Source organism: Labeo rohita, unplaced genomic scaffold, assembly GCF_022985175.1.
Source record: "Labeo rohita strain BAU-BD-2019 unplaced genomic scaffold, IGBB_LRoh.1.0 scaffold_731, whole genome shotgun sequence".
NCBI lineage: Eukaryota > Metazoa > Chordata > Actinopteri > Cypriniformes > Cyprinidae > Labeo > Labeo rohita.
This window is the reverse complement of record NW_026129669.1, coordinates 7,147-29,094: the sequence shown is the minus strand read 5'-3', so window position 1 is coordinate 29,094 and position 21,948 is coordinate 7,147. Positions and strand designations below refer to the sequence as shown.

The 21,948-nt window shown below is 36.4% G+C and overlaps 1 pseudogene; it reads right to left on the bottom strand.

Moving 5' to 3' along the window:
• Positions 1–781: 781 nt before the first annotated feature.
• On the bottom strand, positions 782–21,577 carry LOC127161785 (scavenger receptor cysteine-rich type 1 protein M130-like; annotated as a pseudogene).
• Between the last annotated feature and the right edge of the window lie 371 nt (positions 21,578–21,948).

Here is a 21,948-nt window from a genome sequence, read left to right as displayed (position 1 = left end):
AACAACACTGGTCCAAAAATTTTTTTTCATTTTGGTTTTATCAGGAATATACAAAACATCTTAAAGCTGCTAATGTAACATTTTCATCCAGTCAAATGTTATGTTGGTTGTATTTTTTGTGGTGGTGTAAATAAAAAAACCTTTATACAACACAAAAGACCAGTATGTTCTGGTTTACAATCTTCTGGTTCTTAAATGTATGGATGAGAACAGTGAGATATTGTACTGGTATCGCTACAGGAACGCCCTTTCATAATTTTATATTACTCCGCTTATTCTAGCTGGGTCTGTTTTATTTTTATTTATTTTTTTATTTTTATTTTTTTTGAGTGTCAAACCTGCCACTTCATACTATCTCTTATCAGGAAAGAAGAAACTTACTTCTGTACTGCAGGTAAGGACGATTTCTATCCAAAAGAAGTACCAAGAAGTAGGACAGTAAGGACATTACCATGGGTTTATGACTGCAGCACTTGTGTATAGATGACATTAATGTGATGTTATACAACAGGTAACTCCATCAGTGCTGAGGGCTGTTAAATCACAGATGGTCATTTGGGCTCATGTTTATGATGTCTTCAGTTGTCACCACAGTTGTGCATTAAAAGGTAAGATCACACATTTGAAGCCAGGGGCTGTATAATGTTTTATTGAAATACAAATAAAAATGTATTGCTATTAACAAGGCCAAACAATACAACAAAATCTCACAAGGGCAAAGTAGTTTTAATACACAAAAACCTGAGATTTGACATATCAGTAACAATATCAAAACTTTTAAGAGTTCAGATTTTTTTAACCGATGCCATGTATGTAATCAGTCTTCTTTGTTTGACTCCTCCTCCACATCATCATAATCTGTTATTAAAAGCAAATCATGTCAAATGTTGTAATTTTTAAAAAACTAAAATAAAAGTAAAGTATTACAAATATTAAAATATAAGATGTTAATATAATGAGAACAAAAGGGTTATAGTAACTTACCCAACAGGTTTCTCACATCTTCACTGACAATTATCACATCATCATACTCCTCCTGAACTCCCTCTGATCAAGAATGAAATAAAAACATGAAAACATATCAGTTTATAAAACACTATCTCATTTATATTCCTGTTTTCTGGCCCTGTCTTAGCCAGCTTTCTCAACACATTAAAATAGTCATGTAAACATGCAAAGGGTGATTTTAAAAAATGTTCTGTGTAACTCACCTGTTACATCTTGAGAGCTCAGTCTATTAATGATGACATCATCATAATTTTCTGGTGTGTCCACTTAAATTAAATATGAACCAAAAAAAAAAAAATACCATTAAGACAGTAATTTAAAATATTATCTACAACCTGGATTTTAAAGAAATATTGTTTTTTTTTTTTTCATTGATAAAGTAAAACACCTTTTTTGATAGAGTTCTGTCTGCTTGTCATGACATCATCATAGCTCTCAGGTGTGTCTTCTACAAATTCACACATTCATCACAGACACACACATTCATTACATTTGAATTTGAAATATCTGTCTTCAATATACTGTAATATTTTATTTAAAAAGTATATTATATGCTGTTGTAGAATAACAGAGTGACACCTGTCTCACGATCTGGTTTCAGTCCATCAGTGATGACATCATCATAGTATCCCGGTGTGATTTCCTTCACCATCTCTTCTGCATCAACACAGAATATGTTTGGATACAAAACCAAAATATGTTGCTGCTGCAGATCATGAGACATTTTGTGGTGAATGATGGGATCAGTTAAAAAAGGTCACTGACCTTTAAGGCCACTGCCATTGGTGACATCATCATAATATGCAGTCTTGAAATCTTTTACTAAAAAAAGGAGAGCAGACTGTTAATATATACGTAAAAAAAACTGTATTAAAATATAGTATTGGGCATGGGCGTCGGAACCATTGAATGCGGGTGGGACAGGACCACTTTTGAAGACCAATGATATCGGACCCACCCACTTTTACTGTCTCTAATTCAATGAATATGTCTGCACACTTTTAGAGCACCATCAGTCAAATTCTTTCCACATGGCAAATGCGCTAATAGATTAAGCTCTATGCTTATGTGTATGAACAGGCAGCATCTGGGGTGGAGGAGTGCACGGAGCGGGCGTGGGCGCATCAGGCGCAATCATCAAACATATTTCAAAGGAATATTCGTGCCTGCTTTCCTGTAACACAGGAAAGTAAACAAAGCACCTGAGCGTATTTGCTGCTCAGATACACCTAAGCCTACCTGATACTTTATTTAAACTTTTCGATTATTTCCCCTCATTTTTATTTTAATTGAAAACAAATGCCTTTCCAATGTAAAATGAGATGTGAAAAAGCAAAAGACCGATTTCGACATCTCGGGTCGTTTGGGTCAAAAAACGTAGCTATTCGCTTTACCGCTTACGCCACTAGAGACGTATTTAAATAGCCGTCTTTTGTAGTGTTGTCACGTTAGTGGATAGAGGTACTATACATCATAAAAGGCACCAAACTACATAAAGGACCCACCCACATTTATTTTGCTTCCAACGCTCATGGTATTGGGTCACTAATCAAATATGAAATAAATTTTACATTTATTTCTTTATTTATTTAGGTGAATTCACTAAAAAGGATTTGTGGAATGTGTAATGAATATGTGCTTCAGTTCTCTAACCTGAGAGAAGCTCATCAGCATCTTCATACCCAGAATGCAGTTCTTCAGAGATGAGACTCCCTATTAAAGGAGAACAGAACAGACAAAAACATGTTCATCATTACAAACAGACTGAATCCTCATTTCCTTTAAATCACCAGACAGTTTGTTAGTGACCAAACAACACAAATGTTAATTACTCATAATTTAGTATTATGAGTATTAAAGCAGGCCCGGTTCTACGGGGGTGCTTGAGGGTGCTAAGCACCCCCAAACAAAAGCAAAAGCACCCTCAGATAAAATTATTAATAGCGTATTAATTTTTAAATTAATGAACACGCAGACAGATGCACACACATACATAAATTCGCCAAATTATTACGTACACACAAGCTTATAAATAATTATCTTATTTTCATCATGCTTTTAATGCCTTGGCATTTGATTGGTTGTGAGCATTCTCAGTTTGTGATCATGAAGCGTAAGTGACGTGTGACGCTGTCTCTTTATTCATTCAATGTGCGTCCAACCAATCAGCTTCATCCTTTATAGAAACAACATTGAAAACTCAGCCAAGACGGTGAAACAGCTGATCATAGCTGTACAGGGATAGACATTTTTAAAATACATTTTGTAGCAGGGCAGTGCTAGAAAGCCATTTATCATTTGCTGAAACTAACTTGTCTTCATGGAGAGCGTAGGCCATGGTTGCCTAGTAACGACAGACGCCATGGGAGCGTAACTTAACGCTTTGGAAAGAACGCGTTTTTAGGCGCGACATGTAAAACTGCTCCTAGATGAGCATGCAGTAATAACCTTCACAGTGTATTCTGCAATTAGCAAACACACATGTATCCTCACATGAACCCATTTCTCACTACATTCCAGAAATACACACACACACACCTGCACCTACACTTAAAAATATATGAAAATCTCCTTATGACAATCTAAAAATACTCACAGGAAGAGACACTCACTGACACACACACACACACAAACACACACACACATTTTGTTTTTGTGGTTTTGTGGGGACTTTCCATAGGCGTAATGGTTTTTATACTGTACAAACAATATTTTCTATCGCCGAACACCTACCCTACACCTAAACCTAGCCCTCACAGGAGACTTTTCACAGTTTAAACATTTCATTTACTATTTTTAAAATTTTTTTTTTTGTTTTATGGGGACACAGGAAGTGTCCTCATAAAAAATGTTTAGGTTGTACAGGATGGGGACATTTGACCTCATAAACCACCAATGCCTGAACACACACACACACACACACACACACACACATAAACATGCACCTGGTTTTCTGTCAGGAATTCTGTGGTTTGAAGCAGGAGGTTTAACTGGACTAATAATAGATGAACATCAACTGTCTGACAGACTCTCTTATTAATGATATTAAATGAGATTGATGGCTCATGTCTCACCCCTCTGAGTGAAGTGATTGTGTCTGTGCTGAATCTCCTCATAAACGGCCTCAGTCGTCATCCTGTGTCTCCTCTTAGAGAGAGCTGTGAGTGTAGACAGACAAACCTGCTGTCAGTTCACAACACATGACTGATCACACACTGAATAAGACACAATATGACAGTCTCTGGATCTCTCCTACCTCTCCTCATCACTCTGTTCTGCTGAATCAGTATAAGCAGTGGCACTAAGAGCAGTAAGAGCACAACTACCAGTACAATCACAAGCACTGGGGGGACGGGGGACTGAGGAGGCACTGTTGAAGGAGTTTGTGGAGGAGTGACTGATGTTGAGCGCACTGGAGGAGAAGCTGATGTTGTTGTGGCAGGAGTAGTGGACACTGACAAATCTGGAAAATCTGGCAAAACAGACACGAACAAATAACAATCATGCAAATGATTCATTTAAACTTAAACTATTATTAGTACTAAAATTAACTAAAAATTTTGCTGTGACCTTCACAGGTAAGTCTAACAAGTTTCTTGTGGGAGCAGTCAGTGTGGTTCAGGGAGAGAGGACAGTCCCACAGGTGAATCTCATTCCCTCTGCACTCGACTTTGTTCAGCCACACAACACCTTCACCAGCACCAAAGACTGAATTCCCATCAGCCCTCAGTGCTGCTCCACAACCCAGCTGCCTGCAGACCACCTGAGCATCACTGATGTCCCACTGATCATCACAGACTGAGCCCCACACAGCGTTATGATACACCTCCAGCCTCCCAGAGCACCGGCCCTCCCCTCCACTCAGTCTGAGAGGAACATGATCTAAAACACACACATCAACCAGCACTGAGCAGCTTCAGCACAACATTTACAACAAAACAAGAAATGATACTGAAACTAAAGGCTTTAAAAAATAATTATTTTAAGGTAAATAATAAAAATGCAGATATAAATAATTAACAGTAATTTACTAGTAAAATATAGGCTTACATTAACAAACATTTAACAAATTTGTTGTGAATAAACTTACTTGTGCACTGTCTCTGGTAAGGAGATGGTGAGGTAAAACATGTCAGGCGACTCTGAGGAGACTCATGAGTTTCCTCCTCTGTGATTAAAACATGAGAAAACAAATTACATCTCTCAGTGAAAACAAATTATCATTGTGAAAACTGCTAGACATTTTAGCCTCACAAATTATTTTACTATTCCCATCAGCTCACTTTAGTTTTCAGAAATATTTGTTTACTAACCATAAAATGTATGTACAGAAACATGATTATTGAGGCCATTATTTAAATATCATACTACCTGAGCAGGTGATTTTGGCCACTTCTTCCTCACCACAGTCATTCTGTCCCCAGGGTGAAGATGGACACTGCCACAGATTTAAATCATGTGGTCGACATTTTACTTTATCCAGCCAGTTAGGAGCTGATTTCACTCTTGCTGTAGAATCAGACAAAACACCAGATCTTCCACAGTTCAGCTCTTGACAGATCAGACTCGCTGTGTCTCTGTCCATCTGGTTCCAGCACACATTACCCCAGGATCCATTGTAGAAAACCTCCACATTCCCTTCACAGCCCTCAGTTAACCTGATCTCTTTAAACTCTAGATGAAAAACAATGTGCATTAAAACAGCTGGAATTCAGATTGAGCCAAATCTAAATTATCACCAAAATAACTAGTTAATACAAGAATAATGCATGCTGAAAGCACTTACAGCATCTAAAACATATCTAATTAATACATCTATGGAAAACATTTCCACTACTGTACTGTTTACCTGAGCACACGACTCCTACATCCTCCTTGTGTTGACAGTCATGTTTTCCCCAGCCTGGAGAAGAGCAGCTCCACAGGGACGTCTCATTCCCCTCACACTCCACCTCATCCAGCCATATGGGTCCAGAACCAGGACCAAACCAGGCTGGTACCTGCTGGTTACTGAGGGCCACTCCACACTGCAGCTGTCTGCACACCACATGGGCATCTTTAATATCCCAGGAGTCATCACACACTGTCCCCCATGAGCCGCTGTGAAAAACCTCCAGCCTCCCTGCACAGTCTCCCCCAGAACCCACCAGCCTGATGGACCCACGACCTGATATTCAGAGAAAGAAAAACACATTATTGATCACTAACAACTGAAGAATCTGCCCAGATGTTGTTGTTCTCACCAAGGCAGGTGATTGACAGCTGTTGTGTGGAGCTGCAGTTGAGAGTTTGTGGAGAGCTGCAGTTCCCCAGATGAGCTTCACTCCCAGAGCACTGGAAGCCCGTCACACACTCATGACTGTGTTCAGGACTGGATGAAGAGGAGCCGTAGAAGTTCAGCACAGAGCCACAGCCCAGCTGTCTGCAGACCACAGAGGATTCAGTGAGACTCCAGGAGTCCAGCAGAACTCTCCTCCAGACCTGATGGATGAAAACTTCCACCTCCCCCTCACACTGTCTCTCTCCAGACAACCGCACCAGACCATCATGAAGAGCCAGAGAGGAATCTGAGTGAAAGATGTGGCATTTCATTAAGGCATTTCAAGGTAATTTATATAACTTATAATTTTTGTTTTCTTTTTCAATAAAATTCACTCACTAGAGCAGATGACTCCAACATCTCGTCTATGAGAACATTCAGCTCGACTCCATGAAGAGATGGAACATTCTGAGAGTTTTGTTTCATTCCCGTCACAATCAAACACATCAGCCCAGATTTCACCACTTCCCTCTCCAAACCAGTCTGATCCCACAACAGACACAGCAATCCCACAATTCAGCTGTCTACAGAGGACACTGGCAGCTCTCATATCCCAGCATGCATCACACACTGTGCCCCATTTATTGAGATACTGACGTTCAACTCGACCAGAACAGGAGTCTGGGCCATTTACCAGTCTGAGATCAGTGTAACCTGGACAAAGAACAGAGAACAGAGAGTTTGGTTAAACAAAATGAAACATGCAAAAGAAATATGTTTGTGGGGAAAAAACTTGTTTGTGATTATCTTAAAAAAAAAAAAACTACTGCCTCATTACCAGAACATAACAGTCCAACGTCATTCTCATGGGTACAGTTGTGTTTGAGAGAAGATGATGGACACAAAGACATATAGGATTCATTTCCTCTGCACTGAATCTCTTGTGTCCACATCTGAGTGTCTCCTTTGCCAAAAGCAGCTGCTCCCAGCACCTGTACAGGAGCCCCACAGTCCAGCTCTCTACACACAACCTCTGCATCCTGCTGGTCAAAGGCAGCATCACACACTGAAACCCACGTCCTGATCATGAGGCACCTCTACTCTGCCAGAACAGCGAGAACCTCCAACCAGCCTGACTCCTTGAAATAAAAAAATTAGTGCAACTGTGTTACATGTTACAGTATGTTTTGCAATGCGCTGTGATTGTTCAGCGCCAGGCTGAGGAAGTTAACAAACAGTAAAGACGACATACCTGACAGCTCTGTGTCTCTCTGTCTTTTCTACCATAAAAATACTACAAATGGGACATTTGAATGATTTTTGCTTAACTTCTTGTCCTATTACCTTTTGCATTTTTCATTTTAACATAAGGAAAACATTTGTGGACAAATGCACCCAGCTCTTTTTTTTTTTTTTTTTTTGCAAACATTAGGAACAATTCCTCCATACTTTGGGTACTTGAGTCACTTTTTCAAACCCTTCACACATTATAGGCACAGCAGCAGTCTACTGTATGTGGGCTAAACTATGTATCATTTATCATTGCTACATTATGACTATACTTTCTAATTACATACATTTTTCTCACTACAAACACCAACAAAACTCTATATTTGCATATATTTACATATTCTTTTCAAAACTGGCAAAGTTAGTTTTTTTTTCAACTGCTAACAAGCATCGGTCAGTGCTGAAGCCACAATATCAGAACTCATCACACATTCAGCAAAACAGAAGTCTAGACAGACCATATTGTGAATCATTTTTCATTGCTTTCACACCAAAATGCATTAAGATTTTTTTAAATCCATGAAGACTTTTGTTATTCATACTTCAGTATCTGCAAAACACTATTTTTTTCACCACTTTCAAAACTGATAAAAGCACATTTAAATCAGAATGATGGCAGGAATTATATTGAAATATAAAATCTTAGCAGAATATTTACTATGAAATTAAATAATAATTATTCCAAACACAACTAGCAGCAGTTTCAGCTGAAAGCCAACCTAGGTGTCCTATTTTCAGTCTTTTTTTTTTTTTTTTTGGTAATGGGGGTGGCTTCAGAATGACTTTATTTGGAAACATGGATCAAGGAAGACACATTGGTGGGGGAAAAAAAGGAGTGTCAGAGAGAGGGAGGACTTAGAACCATGTTGATTGTTTATGTATGTATGTATGTATTTATTTATTGTAATGTTTTTATTTATTTTATTTATTGTACAGTTTCTTTTCTTTTTTTTTTTTTTTTAAAGCCTTTGATAGTGTTATGGAAGAATTAGTTGATTTATATGAAATGTTTTTGTAGTTTTAGTGCATTTTGAATGTGAACTTAACTGCTGTGCCAAGCTGAAATTTGGTTAGGGGAACTGTGTGAAGCAGTTTTGAATAAAATGACCTAAGTATTGAGAAATGTGTCCGAACAACTGTAAAAAACAAAAAAAAAAAAAAAAAAAAAAAAAAAACAAAACAAAAACAAAAAAAAAAAAAAACGATTTGCTTCAGGAATTTATTTATTTATTTATTTATTTTACAAGTACATTTTGTAAATGTTGATTTTTTTATCTTGTGTGTGATTATTGCTATGGTAATTTCACCTTATTTTCCATATCTTTTAATATGCAAGAAATGTAATTAGTAAAATTGAAAGATGTTATTCTTATCCTATAATGAAATTGTTATTAGTGTGTGTTTTTAGGTCAGTGTGTTACGAATGACAATGTATGCTTTCTGAATGAGAATTGTTGCCAGTGTTATGAGCTTATTTTCAGACAAACACAAACAAGTGTTTTGTTAGTCTGATTGAGTTTTAGAGGTGAGATTAACTGTTGTGACTGCAAAAAGAGTTTTGAAAACATGGCTTCAGTATTAAACCTACAATAAAGAAACGTATGTTAGTCTTTCCGTTTCATTACCATCTATTCCAAAGTAGACAACTTTGGAAATAATTTTGTACTGTAATTTAAAAAATTGACCATGTAACATACTGCAGCAAACAGTAGAGATTGTCATTCTTGTTTTGTAAATACATTTAAAAAAAAAAAAAAAATAAAACATTAATGCTACCTGTTGTTTTAGTGTACACTAACTTTACTACTGTTATGCATGGCTTGTTTTGAGACATGTATGTAGTATTTTGGGAGTTTTAGTGCATTTTGAGTGTGAAATGAACTGCTGTGCCAAGTTGAATGTTGATATGAAAACCTGACCTAAGTGACCTATATGAAAAGTGAAAAGTATTGAGAAATGAGTCCTAGTGACTGAAAAAAAAATAAAATAAATAAAAAAAAAAAAAAAAAAATAAAAATAAAAAATCTTGGTTTTTGAAATAATGTTTAAAAAAAAAAAAAAAAAAAATAAAAAAAGATCATGTCAAAACATAACACATTACTTCACCCGTACAGGCAACCAAGCATGTAACATTTTTTTTTTCAACCTGGAATTCTGTGTGAGAAAAGATTAGTCATTATTAAGTCTAGATGAGCTTACCAGAGCAGATGACTCCAGCATCTTCATTATGATTAGCCATTACTCCCCATCCAAACAATCCACAGTTCATCAACGTAGACTCTGATCCAGTACACAGTAAATTAGAAATCCATATTATTCCTGATCCTTCTCCAAAGTAAGCACTCTTTGGTGCACCTAAAGCCTCTCCACAGCCCAGTTCTCTACACACCACTGCAGCATCAGCCAAATCCCAGCCAACATCATGCACTGTTCCCCACTGACCATTATGAAGAACCTCCACTCTACCAGCACAGCGGCTATTACCACCTACTAATCGCACTGTTTCTGAGGGCAAAAGGGCATAAGAAAGATAAAGAAAAATGAAAATATTTTTTGTAGTCAGTGGTTTTATGTCTATACATAAAAACATAAAGTTATATAATTTACATACCAGCACATACAACGCTCACATCATTGTCATGGGAACAATTGTGTGAATGTGACGTTGGACAGAGAGCAAACTGATACTCGTTTCCTTTGCACTGAATCTCTTGTGTCCACATCTGAGTGTCTCCTTTGTCAAAAGCAGCTGCTCCCAGCACCTGTACAGGAGCCCCACATTTCATCTCTCTACACACAACCTCTGCATCCTGCTGGTCAAAGGCATCAGCACAGACTGTGTACCATGTGTTCCCATGAGGCACCTCTAATCTTCCAGAGCAACGAGAACCTCCAACCAACCTGATGCCTGAAATAAAAATAATAAACCATTTAAAATGCCACAAAAAATAAATAAATAAATCTACAGTATAAAAAAGTCACAAATGTGGTTGTTAGTTTATATATTAAATGGGAGACCATGGAGTGTTGTAATTCTTCAGAAGTCCCACCTTTATGTAATGATTCACAGGTTGGGGGCATGATCGGCTCAGAATGCATTTTTAAATCCACATTGATTTTAACTACATTCATTGCAAGGTATTTAATGAAAATGAATCTTAAATGTAAGTGTCAATGCATTTAAGAAAAATAAAAGACATTTAAATAACCATTTTGCTATACCTTTAGCTTAGAATGCATTTTGAAATCCACACTACATTTTGCTACAATTATCATGCGGTATTATGAAAAAATGCAATCCCAAGTGTCCTATCCGTAAGTCTAAATGAATTTAGGAAAAATAGCATTTAAATGATAATTTTGCATATTTAACATATTTAATCAATTTGGGTAATACATTTTTATTTTAATTTTGCCACTTTAAAGAGTTAAAAAATATGTATTTAATTTATATATTTAAAACTAGTGTAGGAAATGACAAATGTAAATTATATAATTGAATAATTGATTATATAATTGAATTTTCATTTTGCTACCCAATGGATATTGCTACCCATATGCTTATACCATTTGGCAACTTAGGTGGTTGACTATTTGTAGTTCACCCAAAATGGAATTAGGAATATTTTATTTAGCATCAAAATGAATATTGGTGCATCAAATATGGGTGGTTGACTATTTGCAGTTCACTCAAAATTAAATTTTAGTTATATTTTATTTAGCATCAAATGGTAACGGTGCATCAAATATAGTAAACCCAAGAGGTCACAAATTTGACCATCCATGTTTATTAATTATCATTAACAAATTAAAAATAAAATACATTTTTTAATAAAATACAATATTTAATGTTTACAATAGGCTATTTATATGTAATTCTGTATTTTTATTTTGATTTGTATGGACATATTCATACATTCAATATACTGTATTTGTTAAAATGATCATTTTACCATGGTGAATAAGCCAAAGGTAACAGATGGTTCACAACCAGTTTGAAATGTGACAATCATCTCCAGATGTTGGAGATAGTGGAAAGATGGCTTCTCTTAACTGTTTTATGGCTTTTTATTGTTTTTTTAAGATTTTTTTTTTTTTTTAAAGCACCCGCTTTATCAAAAACAGAAAAACTTGGCACTTTTTCTCCAGACAAACCTGCTCCACAGAAGAACACCAGCTCCTTAAAGCCCCACACAAAATCAATCCATAACACAGGAACAGAACATAAATACCCTTAAGGTGATGATCCATAAGCAATGTTGCTTGGGTATTTTAGATAGACATTTGTTCCCCATTCTCAGTGGAAAAGTCCCCAAGCAACATCGCTCAGTGACATTGCCTGCCAACATTGCTCAAAAGTTGTCCCATGTGTCTTCACCTTTAGATCACACCTGAACAGAACATAAAACACTCTTCAAACTTATTACAATATTATATTGAATTTTAATGTTTTGATGTGTTTTAATAGTTCAATTTCAAATCATAACTCAACATTTTTATTTATTAACATTTTAAGAATGTTTTTGTCATGTGCTGTTGAGTCTTTACATTTTTAGACAGAGACAAGATGGTTTTTACCATCTGTAGCTTATTTCTAATGGTACAGTTCACCCTGTATTACAACACTCCGTAAAGGCCTCAAAACGGAAAATTACATTTTTCATATTTTTGAATATTGTAATATCTATCATGTGCTTTTGTAATCTGTAATCAAAATTATTTCTCTCAGTAACATCTTTTATGCTGTATTTACTGGCACAAAGGCAGGACAAACTATCACTCACAGCAATAGAAAATCACAACCATCCAACCATCCAATCAATTGCCAATGGACAAAATCAAGTCCCGCCCATCATTATTTTCTCTTTGAGAAGCTATTTCACTAGGATATATGCCACAATAGGTAAGAAAAGACTATTGCAGCTTCCGTTTCATTACGATTTTAATGGTTTAAACTCAGATCATCTACATGTATGTTTTTAATGTAGTAAATAATGATAAGGATGAAAGCTTAAGAGAAAATCCACCTACCTGAGCAGATAACTCCAACATCTTTATTATGCTTACAGTTATTCTCACCCATTTTCCTTTTTGGGCATTTGAATATTGAGGACTCTGATCCACTACATCTCACATGATCCATCCAGATTTTTCCTGATCCTGGTCCAAAGTGAGCAGCACGCATTGAGTTTGAAGTTTCACCACAGCCCAGCTCTCTACACACCACTGCAGTGTTTGCCAAACCCCAATAATCATGACACACAGTTCCCCATTCTCCATCATAATAAACCTCCACTCTACCAGCACAGGAATTATTACCACCCACCAGCCTCACATTTCCTGTAAAAAAAGATTTAGAAAGATGTATATGCTATTAAATGTATGTGGAAGAAGATGGACATAAACAGACATTCAGTCAGTGAAAGAGAGGAAAGTACAAAATGACCATGAGATAAGGAAATTTACTTTTATATTAATGCAAATATTCCACACACAAAAACATAAACACAGAGTCGGTCACTATAACATTAACTAACATATAACGATCCTTAATTTGTACTTACCAGCTGTGGCAAGTTTGATCACAGAAGACAAAAAAATGAGAGTTAGAGAGCTCTCCATCTTTACTGATAATACTAAATGTTTGATCAGCTCAGAACTGAAAGATTTAGGAGAGACAGAGGCAGAAGGCTTCACAACCACCAAACAACAAGCCAATCAAAGACACTTTTACCTTATTAGACAGAAGAGAGGAAATCATCAAAAAGTTTCATTGACAAATCAGAAGGCGTATTTATGATTCTCACCATATTTATTTAAAGCACGTCAGCACTGATGAACAGGACTCCTCCTCCACCTCATAGTGACACTTAACTGGGGAGAAACATACAAGATAGAGGGGTGACAAAGTCAAACATACAGGAAACTGATTTCAGGGACAGTTTATTTAGAGCATCAAAGCTCAGCACCTGCAGATTGACAAATACTAATGCTGATAACAAACACATTTACAAATATTAGTTGGATGCAAACATAAATCAAATGTACCGTTTTAAAGATTTGTTTTAATTACTGTTATTTATGCAGAAGTGTATTTTTGCAACAGTTCTTAAGTATACACATAGTACACACAAGTATACATAATACATATAAAAATAGTAGTATATTAGTATTACATTTTCTTAAAATAAATAAATACATTTTAAAAAGACAATAAAGTATACCTATGCCCATACACAGTTCATCATACAGGAACAGTGGACCAACACTTGTATGTGTTTAATACTGCAGTACCGATTTATTCCTGTTGGTGGCAGTAAAAAAAAAGATGACGAACGTGCGCCAAACTCGTTTGACTGTGACATGAGCCCCAGTTAAAATACTGTCTGTACCAGAATAATTTTGCGTGATTATAATGTTGTGTGCAGCTTTGTATGACTCGGTATTGCAGGTAAGTCCAAATGCTCTATCAGATGACACGAGAAAACAACAAACGGTACTAATTATACACTCACAATGTGATATAATACTACCAAAAAATTATAAACCTACCGTAATAATCCTAATAATCCTCCTTTAACTGCATAATTAATAATTAAAATAAATTATTATTAATTATTATTATTATTATGGGGCTTATCCTTATATTTAGGATGTCTTCTAATATTACTGTGGTTGTGCTTTATAAGAAAAGATCAGACATTTGACTTCAGGGTTTGTTAAATGTCTTATTGAAATACACATAAAAATTTGTCTGAAAAGTTTTTTATTGATGTTAACAAGGTCAAAACAATACAGCAATACCTCACACAGACATAAAAGTTAATAAAAAAAAAAAAAAAAAAAAAAACAGGAAAAATATGAAAACCTGAGATTTAACATATCAATAACAACATCACTCAAACTTTGTTCAGATTTGTTAAACTGAGGCAGTGGGTGTGATCATTGAGCCAAATCACCCCCTTCTTCGTTTGACGACGACTCCACATCCTTGTTATCTGTTATTAAAACAATATCATAAACCGGGTCAAATATTGTTATTGGATGAATATTTTAAAAGTGTAAAAAAAAGTGAAAAATATTAAAAATATTAAAATAAAGATATACCATTATATAACATAATGACAACAGAATTGTTACGATAACTTACCCTGCAGGTTTCTCACATCTTCACTGACACTCATCACATCATCACATTCCACCTGAACTCCCTCTGATCAAGAATGACATAAAACATGTCAGTTTATAAAAGACTCAAATCTCATTTGAAGGTTTTCTTTATGCTTAAGTGACTTGATTACACAGAACACATGTCTGATACTCATGTTAACATGAAAAGGTTGATACAGACATATATATATATATATATATATATATATATATATATATATATATATATATATATATAGTTCTGTGCAACTCACTTGTTACCCCTTTAGAGCTTTTTTTATTAGATGACATCTTTTTTTTTTACAAGTTATATCAAAATTAAATGTAAGCCCCAAAAAACCCACTAAGACAGTATTTAAAGGTAACATATCATGAAAATCTGGCTTTTTCCATGTTTAAGTGCTATAATCGGGTCCTCTGTGTATCTACCAACCCAGAATATGTGAAAAAGAACAACCCAGTAATTTTTTTGGTAAGCCTTTCTCTGCAAGTGTGTAAAAAACAAGCCGCTCATTTCGCTTGTAACATAGAAAGGGGATCTTCTTATAATATTACCGCCTCTTAATCTGCAAATTTCCAACCATGGCGCCACCATTGTGTTTTCCCAAGTGACAGCAGTGTACCAGTTCTAACACCATGGTGAAAAGTTTGAGCAAAGCATGCTAACTGTTCTGTCTTTGGGTCACTATTGAGCACAGAACACTATTTAGAGTCCCAGCCTCAGGGGAGACAGGAGAACAGTGGTTTTATTGGTTAATTTACTGTATATTACACTGCTGCCATAAACATGAGATTTCTTTCCCAGCTGTTTACCTTCACAAACATAACTGACTGTTTTTGTAACTCCTGTGTGTTTTTAACATAAACCTGTGTGTATTTGACAGTTTAAGTGCAATAAGACTTGAAAGAGAAGTAACCTAAGTAACGTTACTCACATGCCGTGACAGCCGCTTTCTGTGTGTGTTCTTTGGATATATGCGTTTAGAAAACTGTTTAAACTGATATGGCTTTAAAATGCATGATTTCAACATGATAGACATGATAATCAAAACTGAGGTACAGGTTGCAAAGGCACAGCTTTAGTCTAGAAAAGGAGGTGGGGAGGCTCATTTGCATTAAAAGACTCATGCACAAAAACAGTGTGTTTCTACTCCCACTCAAAGTTGGCATTTTCAAAATGAAATAATAAATGATCTGTGAGATATTTTGAGCTGATACTTCACAAACATTCTGGAGACACCTGAGACTTATATTACATACTGTAAAAAGGGGCATAATATGTCTCCTTTAAAATATTATCTGTAATGATATTGATTTAAAATAATATTATTTTAAGTAAAAAATAAAACACCTTTTTGATTTCAGAGTTCTGTCCACTCGTCATGACATCATCACAGCTCTCGGGTGTGTCTTCTACAAATTCACACATTCATTACAAATTCACATTCACATTCAGAACAAATATGAAATATCTGTCTTCAATATACAGTAATATTTTAATTTAAAAGTATATTATATGCTGTTGTAGAATAACAGAGTGACACCTGTCTCACGATCTGGTTTCAGTCCATCAGTGATGACATCATCATAGTATCCCGGTGTGATTTCCTTCACCATCTCTTCTGCATCAACAAGAATATGTTTGGGTAAAATATGTTCTTGTTGCAGATCATGAGCCCTGAACTCTTTTGCTAAAAAAGGAGTGCATACTGTTAATATACAAGTAAATGACAGTATTTAAATAGTATTGGGTTATTAATCAAATATGTAATAAAATGTACAGTTATTTATTTATTTATTTATTTATGGAAATAATGGTCTGAATTCTAACTGAGAAAAGCACATATTTTTGGAAAGAATAATGCAGTTCTGCAGAGATGAGACTCTGTTAAAGGAGAGAGAAAGACACATCAGTTCATGATTTTCATTTACTCTAGATCATAAAACAATTTGCAGTAACAACACAACACAAGAAATGACACTCCCTATTTAAAGTATTATAGCAGAAACAGACAGACAATACTCACATGAACCCATGTCATCATGCCAGAAATACACAAACAGACTGAATACATTTCATATTAACCTCTAGATCTAAATAAAACAATTTGTTATCTCTTTCTCTCTCTCTCTCTCTCACAACAACTCAACACAAATATTAATTACAATCAGTATTTTAAGTGGTTTAACTAGACTAATAATAGATCAACATCAACTGTCTGACAGACTCTCTTATTAATGGTATTAAATGAGATTGATGGCTCATGTCTCACCCCTCTGAGTGAAGTGATTGTGTCTGTGCTGAATCTCCTCATAAACGGCCTCAGTCGTCGTCCTGTGTCTCCTCTTAGAGAGAGCTGTGAGTGTAGACAGACAAACCTGCTGTCAGTTCACAACACATGACTGATCACACACTGAATAAGACACAATATGACAGTCTCTGGATCTCTCCTACCTCTCCTCATCACTCTGTTCTGCTGAATCAGTATAAGCAGTGGCACTAAGAGCAGTAAGAGCACAACTACCAGTACAATCACAAGCACTGGGGGGACAGAGAGAGTTTCTGAAAAAGTGACTGATGTTGAGTGCACTGGAGGAGAAGCTGATGTTGTTGTGGCAGGAGTACTGGGCACTGGCAAATCTGGCAAAACAGACATAAACACATTAACAATCATGCAAATGATTGTCATTGTCACACATTAGCGCTGAAATGATCCAAAAATGTTGTGACCTGAACAGCTGAGTCTAACATGTTTCTTGCGGGAGCAGTCAGTGTGGTTTTTCAGGGAGAGAGGACAGTCCCACAGGTGAATCTCATTCCCTCTGCATTGACCTTTGTTCATCCGCACAACACCTTTACCAGCACCAAAGGTTGAATTCCCATCAGCCTTTAGCACTGATCCACAACCCAGCTGCCTGCAGACCACCTGAGCATCGCTGATGTCCCAATGATCATCACAGACTGAGCCCCACACAGCGTTATGATACACCTCCAGCCTCCCAGAGCACCGGCCCTCCCCTCCACTCAGTCTGAGAGGAACATGATCTAAAACACACACATCAACCAGCATTGAGCAGCTTCAGCACAACATTTATAACCAAACACACACTGAACCAAGATGGCTTTAAATGTATGATTAGGCCTCTTAATTCTTGTTTGAATGCACATATTTCAATAATTGATCTGAAAAATAAGGCTTACATGAACTAAAAAAAAAATAAAATATATTGTCAAAAAAAACTTACCTGAACACTGTTTTTGGTGAGAAGATAATGAGGTAAAACATGTCAGACGACTCCGAGGAGACTCTTGATTCTCCTCCTCTGAGATTAAAACATGAAGAGAATTGAACATTAGGATACAAGGAACATAAAATCTTTCGGTGAAACAAATAATTTTCATAAACCATGTTATGCTTTATACATTAGCTAAGTTTAGCTTCTCTTAAACATTAAATATAGACATTGTGTTTAAAGAAACATGACTAATGAGACCATTTTACATCATATAAATATCATCTCACTTGAGCAGATGATTTTGGCCACTTCATCCTTATTATTGCAGTCATTCTGTCCCCAGGGTGAAGATGGACACTGCCACAGATTTGAATCATGTCGCCGACATTTCACTTTATCCAGCCAGTTAGGAGCTGATTTCACTCTTGCTGTAGAAGCAGATAAAACACCAGATCTTCCACAGTTCAGCTCTTGACAGATCAGACTTGCTGTGTCTTTTTCCATCTGGTTCCAGCACACATTACCCCAGGATCCATTGTAGAAAACCTCCACATTCCCCTCACAACCCTCAGTTAACCTGATCTCTTTAAACTCTAGATGGAAATAAAAAGAAAATGTAATTTTAAAATTCCAAAATTGAAAAATCTGGGCATTATGGATATGTGAATGTGTTAAAAGATTCTTTCTAAAATCTTTATATTATTTTAATTTGAATGAACGAACACACACACAAGAAAAGTATCAAGTACACATTAAATAGTAGCTTTGTAAACAAATATTTTAATTCTGTGTGTGAGTAAATGATGACAGAATATAATGTATATATTCTTTACTGAAATGAAGCCTACTCTAAATAAGAAACTAAAACTGCCAGCAAGTGGCAGAAAATGTCATTCATTCATTCGATTCATTGTTGCCTGGAGATGCACAATTCTGCTTTGACTTTATAGGTAATATTTGCATTAGCAAAGTTAAGCAAAAACAAACAATATTGTGTTTAAAATATAACAGTATTAACTTTTTATTTACTAAACTATTATATAAAAATCACACTATTCAGGATAAAAATCAACACTTGCAGCTCGTTTGGTATCGCTTATCATATAATAAAAATATTAGACAAAAATGCATACGGGGCATTTTTTACCACAATATCTTGAATTTTAGGTCATGTGTTAAATGCGTTAAAATATTTTAATCATGTTGTTTTTTTTAATAACTAATTAAGCTAACACGTTTAACTGACAGCTATGTTATATATCAGCACGTTTACCTGAGCACACGACTCCTACATCCTCCTTGTGTTCACAGTCATGTTTTTCCCAGCCTGGAGAAGAGCAGCTCCACAGGGACGTCTCATTCCCCTCACACTCCACCTCATCCAGCCATATGGGTCCAGAACCAGGACCAAACCAGGCTGGTACCTGCTGGTTACTGAGGGCCACTCCACACTGCAGCTGTCTGCACACCACATGGGCATCTTTAATATCCCAAGAGTCATCACACACTGTCCCCCATGAGCCGCTGTGAAAAACCTCCAGCCTCCCTGCACAGTCTCCCCCAGAACCCACCAGCCTGATGGACAACATTGATTGTACATGCACATTACTGATCACTAACGACTAACCTGCCCAGATGCTGATTCAAACATAAATTCAGTTGAGAGTTTGTGTAGAGCTGCAGTTCCCCAGATGAGCTTCCTCTGGAGATAGTATTTATTTGTCAATCACTGTTTATGTAAAATACAGTACCTTTATTAAAATGTGTAATTTTAGTCAGAAACCCTTCATTACAGTGTGAATGTGCTCACCAGAGCAGATGACTCCAACATCTCATCTATGAGAACATTCAGCTCGACTCCATGAAGAGATGGAACATTCTGAGAGTTTTGTTTCATTCCCAACACAATCAAACACATCAGCCCAGATTTCACCACTTCCCTCTCCAAACCAGTCTGATCCCACAACAGACACAGCAATCCCACAATTCAGCTGTCTACAGAGGACACTGGCAGCTCTCATATCCCAGCATGCATCACACACTGTGCCCCATTCACCAAGATACTGAAGCTCCACTCTTCCAGAACAAGAGCCTGAACCACCTGTCAGTCTGAGATCAGTGTAACCTGGACAGACAAGTATCAGCTTATTTAAACAGTGCGAAACTACAAGTCAAGATAACTGAGCAATGCAATAGCAGTATATTACGTAAGTGTGTAATTTTTCTAAAGAGATGCCAAATGTTAATACTCAACCAGAACAGATCACTCCCACATCATTGTTATGGGAACAGCTGCGCATCTGTGAAGACGATCGTGGACAGATGTCTATTTGAGATTCATTTCCTTTGCACTGAATCTCCTCTGACCAAACATGCCCTTTCCCTTTGCCAAAAGCAGCTGCTCCCAGCACCTGTACAGGAGCCCCACAGTCCAGCTCTCTACACACAACCTCTGCATCCTGCTGGTCAAAGGCAGCGTCACACACTGAACCCCATCCTTCTGTACGAAACATCTCCACTCTACCAGAGCACAGGTGAAACCCGTCCACAAGTCGAAGTCTTTGCTCTGAGTCTTTGAATTATTACTGACCTGAAATACTAGAGAAAACTTATTACACTTGGACATTTTGTATTTCATTCATTCATTTTGAGTCATCTGCAAGAATTTAATATGTAATTATATAATCGTCATTAAATAACATCATAAAACAGATGAAGTCAGGCTGAGAATAAAAAAAAAACAACACATTTAATGTTGATTCTCTTCATAGTTTATTGTATTAAAATTAGGAATGAGGATGAATATATTTTAGATCAAAATAGATCAAAACAATTAAACAGATTGCCTGTTTCATAAGACTGACATTGATGCAGTTTGTCAAAACCAACATATTGAAATGTTTTTTATTGTTTTGTGTCAATTATTAAAGAGAGTGATATTGGGCTGAGTTTTTGAGCAGCTTACCTAAACAGACGACACCAGCATCATGATTATGACCACAGTATTTCTGTGTATTCTTTATGTGTGAACCACAGTCTTTCAGTGCAGTCTCTGATCCACTACATTGTACATAACCCATTGAAATTGGTCCTGATCCTTGTCCAAAGTGAGCACTATATGTTGCTTTTACAGCCATCCCACAGTCCAGTTCTCTACACACCACTGCAGCATCAGCAATATCCCAGTCTCCATGACACACTGTTCCCCACTGACCATTTTGATGAACCTCCACTCGACCAGCACAGTGATTATTGCCATTCACCAACCTCACACTCACACTGTCTACACATGAGAGAGAGACATTTAGTGAACATACCAAACATAGTATGTAGTAAAGTGTAAAATTACTTGCAAATTATTTTAGCTCATTTGAAAGAATAGATTACCTACTGACCCTGAATGTGTACCTACCAGAGGTGATTAGTTTTACCATATAACACAGAATCATCATCATCATCAGACGGATGTCCATCTTCTCCTTCAGCTCAACACACACACTATTTCATCAACATCAGTTTCTCGTCTGCTCCCTCAAACACACTGAAGAAACTGGCTCCTGTCAGCCCCCTAAAGAGAGAGAGAGACTCACAGCTGCCAATGACACTCACTGTTACCTTATTAGACACAACAGAAGAAATCATCAAACACAATCAGTGACAAATCAGAAAGCAGCATTTTTATTTTCTCCATATATATCAATAAAGTGTCAGCGCTGATGAGCGGGACTCCTCCTCCAGCGTGAAGAGACACTTCACTGAGGACAGACTCGTGTCAGTCATAAGTCAGTGTGGAGATAAAGTCACACTAAACTTAAAGCAGATTGATACAGAAACACTGCAGCTTATATTCAGCATCAAAACCTGAACCTGAACACAGCAGATACAAGCACTGATGACTGACTGCTCACTTCAGAAACTTTATTTTACAGACAAATAGATGATATTTACTATAAATATATAAATTATAATAAACTGAACATTTT